This window comes from Cynocephalus volans, chromosome 5, assembly GCF_027409185.1.
Source record: "Cynocephalus volans isolate mCynVol1 chromosome 5, mCynVol1.pri, whole genome shotgun sequence".
NCBI classification, from domain to species: Eukaryota; Metazoa; Chordata; class Mammalia; order Dermoptera; family Cynocephalidae; genus Cynocephalus; species Cynocephalus volans.
In genome coordinates this window covers 116,123,078-116,132,133 of record NC_084464.1, presented here as the reverse complement: position 1 = coordinate 116,132,133, position 9,056 = coordinate 116,123,078, and the positions used below count along the sequence as shown (strand labels likewise).

Sequence of the window (9,056 nt, the reverse complement as noted above, 5' to 3'; positions counted from 1 at the left end):
AAAGGGTGTTTACTGCAAGCCCCGTTGCTTCACATATCTTTAATCTTCACAACAGGATAAGGAAGGTAATATTACTATCCCCATTTTAGAAATGAGAAAACTAAAGCTCGGATAACTCAAATACTGCCCAAGGGCATGAAGCTACCAGCAGAAGACCTATAACTTGAACCTGGACCTGTTCATTCCAAAGTCTATTCTCCTCCTGCCACAACACATACTACATACTGGCATTACGTGGGCCACCTGCTTTTGGGTTTGAGATGAAGTTCAGAGGCTTTTACAATTTTTCTGCCCCTCCATCAAAGTCACCTGTCATGTCTTCGGCTATCATTTATCACATACCCTCCCCCAACTGGTATTTTGTTGCTCTGGTCTGCAATTGACTTAGAAAATACTAACAGTGCTTGTTAGACTTGTTTAAAAGTAAGAATAAAACATTCTCAGTAATAAGGTAAGGAAAGGATGACAAATGGGTTTCAAGCTGCATGCTGACCCCGACAGATCAGTAGTAGCTGCCTGGAGTGCCAAGCTGAGGCCTCTGAGCCAATATCCATGGCTCTGCAGGAACGAGGGCCCACGGGGAATAGTGATGTCTGGGGTGGTTAAGAGAAGGGCAAGTGGTGCCACACTTCAGGGGCCTGGGGAGTTTTCAACGAGTAAATTGTATGAAGATTACTGTATGGGCTTGGTATCATCTATCCAAACTTTTAAATGTGTTTTTGCTTACTACTTTGTTTTTAGCTAGAGTATTTATAGTTAAGAAGGCTAGATAAATGACTTCTAGATAACTAAACTGTTTATAAAGGTCTTTTTCTTTCTCTTCTCCCTTACTTTATTTTTCTTGGTCCATGCTCTGTGGTTTAGGTCTCAGGTTTGGCAGCATCACCCACAGTAACCACTGGCTTTATGTAAATCATTGAGAGCACACAGGCCAAAGAGAGTCCAAACCTCTGCTACCGATGAGACACCTGCATATGTAAGTTAGCAAACAAACAAATGGTTACAATTGGCATGAGACATTTTTTTCCAGAAATATTGAGTATGTGAAGATTTAATTACACATGGCACCCTAACATCCATTGGACTATTGATGTAACTCAGGCCTTCACCTTCGCATCATTTGCTCTGCTGTCCACAAGAGCTGATGACATATTTGGCCTCTTTGCTACTGTTTCTGTCTTTGTTACCAGTTCTCCTCCATTCATAATCTCCTTTGCTTGCTTTCCCCTTCTCTCTGCCTTTCTTACTCATATTTTTATCTCGCTGGACCCCTGTCATGTTGTCTGAGTTTCTTGGCTTCTACATGAAAAGACTGACCTTTTTGTACATCACCATCAAGCCAGAAGATTTCTTCCCTCCTGTTGGAGAATTAATCAATCACAGCTCATCTGTTATAACCTTCATGTCTTTGGCTCCTCTCAACAACGTTCAAAATACTCAAAGCTCACCGTTTCTTTTTTACAAGATACTCATTTTTTTTTTTTTTTCTTTTGTAACTGACTCCATTCCTGGTGCTTGAACACTAGACTCTGGATAACTGAGGTTATGCTGTACTCTTGAAGCTCACCTGCTGGAAGCCACTTTTACATGGTCCTATATAAGACAGTAGATGCATGTGTTCATAACCCCTCCCAGGAGGTATACAACTTAGCCTTAACACCCAAATGACCAAATCTAACAATTCTCTTTCTTCTCCAACGTTTCACTTTATATCTCAAAGAAAGGGTGATTGGCATCACTAAAGGGCTAACCTCAATTCTACCAGAAATGATTGTCTTAAATCATTTGCAAATATATATATATATATATATATATATATATATATTTAACCATTTTTTTGTGGCAACTGATAGCAAAATGTAGTGGGTTTGGGTCTTGATATATGAATAACTCCTAATATATAGGGGTTCAATTTGCTAGAGGATCATCCAAAAAATATGATTGCTGATGATTTAGCATCACCCAGAAACCCACTTTATCAAGTGGTATCCTGAAGGACCCTGTTCTGTCATTAGTCCAAGATAGGAATTACCTGATATCGAAAATTCAATTAAATAGAGTTGTGAAGGAAAGAAAAACAATAGCTTATAAAAAGTAAGAATGAGAGAAAATTTTATTATTGTTACTTTGTTATTGTTGTTGTATGACACAGAGTTCATCTATACTTGCCTATTGAAGAGAAGCAAAAGGAAAGAGAGAGACAGAAAATAGGTGAGAGGAGGTATTCATGGTATAAAATTTTACTGTCCAATATGGTAGCCACTAACTATATGTGGCTATTGAGCACTTAAAATATGATTAGTCTGAATTGAGTGTGCTGTAAGTGCAAAATACACGTGGGAATTTGAAAATTTAACATGAAACAAAGGCATCTAAACTATCACACTAATGTTTCTCATATTGATTACATGTTGAAAAGATATTTTATCTACATTGGTTTAAATAAAATATATTATTAAAATTGATTTCACCTGTTTTGTTTTACTTTTTAAGAGGGAGGTTTTGGTGATGGGGAGCAATAATCAGCTACAATGTATATTGACAAAATAAAATTTAAAAAAAATAAAAATAAAAAAAAATAAAAAAATAAAATGGCTACTAAAAATTTTTAAATTACATATATAGGGTTCAGTTGTGGCTCACATTATTTTTTTGGACAGTACTGGTATAAAGTCTTATCTACTCAGATTAGGTTTAACAAAAAGTAACAGAAAACTGCAAAATAACCCAGGATAATTACTCGCACAATAGATTCCTCACACAATAGACCAAAGGTAAATGGGACTGACAGGGCCATTCAATGATCAGAGACTCAGGTTTTTTTTTTTCTCTTCCACTATCTTAAGCATACTACCTCATGATCCAAGATGCATGCTAAAACTCTAATTGGAATAACCATGTTCTAGCCAGCAAGAAGGAGAAAGGAACCCATTATGAATATATTCTCTGTGCATCCTTCTACAAACATTTTCTACCATCTTCTCTGATAGGCAAAACCCATATTTGGTCACAATATGAGCCACCCCTGTAAAATTTGGAGGAGAAACTAACCACTGTGACCTGGTACCATTTTAGTTACACTAACCCCTGCAAACACAAGAGAGGGTGGACACTGTGGTCTTTATTCCTCACATTCAATTGTACAGCTAAAAATTAGGAGTTATTTTTAGGATGACCATTTGTCCCAGTTTGCCTGAAAGATTGTTCTGTATGTGTTCTCCTGCTGTAATTATTCATAGCTCCACCTTTCTCTCCCTCAAGTGTCCTAGTTTGGATGATAAATTATATGGTTGCCCTTGCTACATTACAAAGAAAAGAGGCAGAAACAGATGACAGGGTAAACAATTGACTCTGCCAGAGATCCTTGAGGAATCATTTAAGAAATCCTCAGTAAGTGGGTGTCTCTTCCAACCTGTCCCACCATTATTCTGAAGCTGTGCTCTTAGAGGTTACTTGTAACTCTGTATTGATAAATTAAAGTGCTTTTCTCACTCTTCTTTTACTTCTTCACTTAAATAATCATGGTGTGATTCCATGTGCCAAGTACTGTACATTTGGGGCACATGGGAGTGAGAGAGAATTCCATATGATTAATCTCATACTACTTACTAAACTCATTTTCTATTACAGTGAAGTAAGAGGAGTCTGAATTGTCTGAATAGTCTGGATTCTGGGACGATTGTTTCTACCCCTGATTATTTCTCTAAATATGTTTCCTTTTTTCCTGGTTCCAGAAAATTCTAGCCCATTGTTTTCCAAAATGTCTTCAATATATCACTTGTTCTTTAAGAGAGTTCCATAGTTAAAAAATATTTGGAAATACAGCATTATTAGAGCTTTATAATGCAAATTAGTACATTAAAAGCTTTGAGAACTACCACAATAGAAATTCCTATTTAACTCTTCTAATTTGAACTGGTTTAGTGTTAATACCTGTTAATACCAAATGCAACACACTTTGCACTACTCCTTTAGTCCCAGAAGTATAAGGATATTAAAAGATTCTCTGTCCATGGCTCCTCCTCTGCATTCTGCCTCCTGATGCTCACATTTGTCCTCCATTTTTACCTCTAAGTAGATGACACCTAAGCAACTTCCTCTAGCATTTACCTCATTCCTCAAACTAATAAATGGGCATCTCTACTTGAGTTAAACATCATAATCTCAAACTTAACAATGTAAAATTGAATCTGCCTTCTTGTCTAAAATCATGCATGCCTGTTCTTGGAACAGTACTACCTGTGGTAGACATTTTGTTTGGTTGGTTGGTTTTTGTTTTGTTTTATTTTTGGTATTTTGGTGAGGGCAGAGGGAAGGGCTTGGGGGCAGGCTGAGCAGCATTGCAATTTCCTTGCTACTTTAGGAAAAACTTCTTTTGTGTGCAGTCTTGGTGAAAAGTTGTCCACTGCCAATGGCTCCTGGGCAGACTGAGGTTGAGCATGTAGCCTGGGCTCAGCCAATCAGCCTCCCACTGGCACTCTGAATCTTGAGTTGTTAGAAAAGAGATGTAGGAATGGTTACAATTCATTCATAATGTCAGGGGTGATATTAGCAGTGTTCTGTGATAACAGTGGCCTTGGCCTGGTCACTCCAGATGATTCTGATGCAACCTAAAGTTAGAGAATGACTGCATTGGGTCTTTCTCATACATCAGCTCTTCCAGGAAGTTTGGTAATTATCTCATCCAAAATTATTTCTTTCTTTTCTGGAGTCCTATAATCCTTAATATCCACACCTCTCATGCTAAACCTATCCCATGTTGTTTTGCAGTTACTTAAGTAGTTATTTTATCTCTGCAAATAATTTCTAAGCTTCTAGAAGGCAAAGGATATAAATCACCATGACTTACATAGAATAATAACTCACTTAATGAATAAATGAATATTCACTAGTGACAAATTAATTGCTCCTGATATATAAACTTCTTCGTTTTCTATAAAAAAAAATTTAAATTAGTTCACCTCTATTCAAGAGCTTCTAAAGCAGTGGTTCTCAAGTATTCTAGATGTTAAGCTCACCTTGAGATGTATAACAAATACTGATACTCAGGTCCCAACTTCAGAAATTCTTATGTAATTGGTTTGGGGTTTAGCAATCTGGTCATTGTGATTTTAAAAGTTCCTAAGTGGTTCTATGTTTCAGACAAGTTTGTGAATCATCATTGTGATATTCAAAGTGTGGTCTAAGGACCAGTATCATCAGCTCACCTGGAAGCTTCTGAATTTTCATTTTAATGAGATTCCCGGGGGATTCATACATACTTTAAAGCATGAGAAGCACTTGGTTTAGAGCAACAATGTTCAGTAGAAATATAATGTAAATAACATATAATTTTAAATCTTCTGTAGCCATATTAAAAAAGGTTTTCAAAAGGTAAAAATAATTTTAGAAATATATTTTATTTAACCCAATTATCCAAAATATTATTTCAACGATTAATATAAAGTAACTAATAAAATGTGTTACAGTATTTTTTGCACTGCCTTTGAAATCCAGTGTGTATTTTACATTTACAGCACATCTCACATCAGACTAGCCACATTTCTAATGTTTTGATAGCCACATGTGGCTAGGGGCCACCGTATTGAACAGTGAATATCTAGAGTTTACTGACATTTCCATCTGTAACACTGCTATGATTTGAATGTCCCCTCCAAAACTCATGCTGAAGTTTAATTCCCAATGTGGCATTGTTGAGAGGTGGGGCCTTTTGGAGGTGATTGGATCATGAGTCTGCCCTCATGAAAGTATTAATCCATTAATCCTTTCATGGATTAGTGGGTTCATGGATTAATGGGTTATCATGGAAGTGAGACCGGTGGCTTTACAAGAAGAGGAAGAGAGACCTGAGCTAGAACGTGAGCATGCTCTTGCCCTCTTGCAGTGTGATACCCTGAGTCACCTCAGGGCTCTGTAGAGAATCCTCACCAGGAAGAAGGCCCACTAGATGTGCCCCTTGACCTTGGACTTCTCAGTCTCTGAAACTGTAAAAAATAAATTCTGTTTCTTTATAAATTACCTAGCTTCAGGTATTCTGTTATAAGCAATAGAACTACAGCTTTTCTTATTAAAGCTTTTTGCTAAAGTCAAGAGAAACTTTTCATCAACCAGTCCACTCACTGTTCACTTTTCTGTTTTACATTGTTGCCTCCAGTGCTCCTCAAAACCTGGAAAGCCCTGCCACTGCTCCCTCCTCCTCTTGGTTCCATTTTTTTCTCTTTAAACCCAGTTCAGTTTTATAGTTGTTTAGCAAAAACTTCTTAATTTGGTCCCAGGTTACAGTGGTTAGTTCTTGCTCTAGATTTTGTAATGCAAGCTTATACATTCCCATCTATTAGGGAAAATGGTAAAAGATGGTTTCAGAAGGCTAACCATGGAATGTAATCAGAATCGTAAAACATGCTTCCCTTCTTAATAAAAATAAAACATAGATCTCAGAAAGTTGATATTGAAAGGCAAATTCTCTGGTGGGGAGTAACAGCCTTCCTAGTAATACTAAGTCAATCCACATAATTCCTCTCTTGTAGACATTCTTTGATTATCCTTGCCTACGTTCTCCCACCCCATAGCCTGGAACTAAATGATGCCCCAACTCAAGCACAAATTCAACGGAGAGCAACAACTCTTCTCTTGATTGCTCTGAAACTTAACACAGACAAAGATGGAATATTCAAGAAAGACTTTATTAGTAGCCCGAAGGTAATAAAAACAAAAATATCAGAGTCTAATGAATTTAGAAAATCTAGCTTATAATATTTAGCCTGTTGTCTGTATAAGCAAAACTACCCCATTCATGCGGGGCAGGATGGGGAATCAGGGCAGAACTATCCAAGTTCCTCCCGTCCTTGCTCCTCTTCTCTCTTCATATGGTGACATTATATTTAGCTTACAGACCTAGCACTTCCTAAACATCTTGGCTCTTCTTGTTCTACACTTGTGTCTTCCTTTACTGTAGCCACAAGCCACATGTGGCTATTGAATAATTGAAATGTGGCTAGTTCAAATTGAGATGTGCTGTAAGTGTAAACACACGCCAGATTTCAAGATTTGGTATATGAGTTTTCTATTGCTGCTATAAAAATTACCATAAATTTAGTGGCTTAAAACACCCATTTATTATCTCACATTTCTTTAGGCCAGAAGCCCCAGCATAGTGTGATTCAGCTGAGTCCTCTGCTTAGAGTCTCCTGAGGCCAAAATCAAAGTGTCTTTAGGGCTTCACTCTTCTGAAGGCTCTGGAGATGAATCTGCTTCTAAGCTCATTCAGATTGTTAGCCAAATTCAGTTCCTTGGATTGTAGGGCAGGAGTCTCATTTGCTTACTGGTCATCAGCAGAAGCCTCTCTCAGCTCCTTAAGCCACCTGCATTCCTTGTCACACTGTCCCCCTCCATCTTCAAACCAGCAAGGGCTGTTGAATCCTTCTCATTCCTTGAATCTCTCTGACTTTTCCTTCTGCCACATCTCTTTGGCTTCCAGCCTGAGAAAATCCTCTTTCAAAACTCTTGTGAGGAAACTTTCCAGAACATTTGATGAGAAGTGGAAGAGTAGTGGCTGCCCAGGCTGCACCCAGTGATATGCTCCTTCCTTCTCACATACACCAGCCTCTGCCTGCCCACCAGCTATAGAAAAATGGTGAAAGAAACCACTTACTGTATTTTGGGGGTCATACCCAGTGCTACCCAGGAAGAGTTGAAAAAGGCTTATAGGAAACTCCTTGAAGTACCACCCTGATAAGAATCCAAATGAAGGAAAGTTTAAACAGTTTTCTAAAGTTTATGAAGTGCTCTGTGATGCAAAGAAAATGGAATTATATGACAAAGGAGAAGAAGAGGCAATTAAAGAGGATAGAGCAGGTGGTGGCTTTGGCTCCCCCATGGACATCTTTGATATATTTTTTAGAGGAGAAAGAAGTATACAGAGAGAAAGGAGAGGTAAAAATATTGTGCATCAGCTCCCAATAACCTTAGAAAACTTTTAGCTCTGCAAAAGAATGTGATTTGTGACAAATGTGAAGGCCTAGGTGGTAAGAAAGGAATAGTAGAGTGCTGTCCCAATAACTGAGGGACTGGGATGCAAATAAGAATTCATCATATAAGACCTGGAATGGTTCAGCAAATTCAGTCTGTGTGCATGGAGTGCCAGGACCATGGGGAATGGATCAGTCCTAAAGACAGGTACAAAAGTTGCAACAGGAGGAAGAAGATTCTACAAGTTCATGTTGATGAAGGCATGAAAATTGAACAGACAGTAATATTCCATGGTGAAGGAGGCCAAGAACCAGGACTGGAGCAGGAAATGCTATCATTGTTTTCTATCAGAAAGTCCATGCTGTTCTTACTCGGCAAGGGGAAGACCTTTTCATGTATACAATTGGTTGAATCATTGTATGGCTTCCAAAAGTTAATATCTACTCTTGACAACCAAACCACAGTCATTATCTCTCATCCCCCAGATCAGGTTTTTCAGCATGGAGACATCAAGTATGTGCTAAATGAAAGCGTGTAGGCCATATGAAAATGGTTACCTAATCATAGACTTTAAGGTAAATTTTCCTGAGAATGGCTTTCTCTCTCCTAATAAACTCTCTTTGCTGGAAAAACTCCTACCCAAGAAGAAGGAAGTAGAAGAAGCTGATGAAAAGGATCAGGTAGAAGTGGTAGACTTTGATCTGAATCAGGAAAGATGGCGTAATTACAATGTGGAAGCATATCAGGATGCTGGACATCATCCCAGGCGGTGTTCAGTGTCACACCTCTTAATGAGGAAGTGAATAAAAATCACTGCTGGCATTTTATATGCACTAGTTTGTAGAGAGCACAAACATTAATAAAGCAAATGTATTTCACAGGGCCTAGCCTCCAAAGCCCTGTAGTTTCAGGTTTAGCCTAACTTTTAAAAATTACCTATAGATATGTTAAGCTTGCAAAAGACAGGAAACTTTCCCCAGGCTAAAGTCTCTGTAGTAGGTGAAGAATTGTAACAGCAAAATTGCTGGCTCAAGGACAGATGTCTTTGGTGCAGGTTAACCTACTGATTGACACGTTAAGAAAGTTAC

The 9,056-nt window shown here is 38.1% G+C and overlaps 1 pseudogene; it reads left to right on the top strand.

Annotated features, from left to right (window-relative positions):
* The first annotated feature begins 7,630 nt into the window (after positions 1-7,630).
* On the top strand, positions 7,631-8,760 carry LOC134378833 (dnaJ homolog subfamily A member 1-like; annotated as a pseudogene).
* The last annotated feature ends 296 nt before the right edge of the window (positions 8,761-9,056 follow it).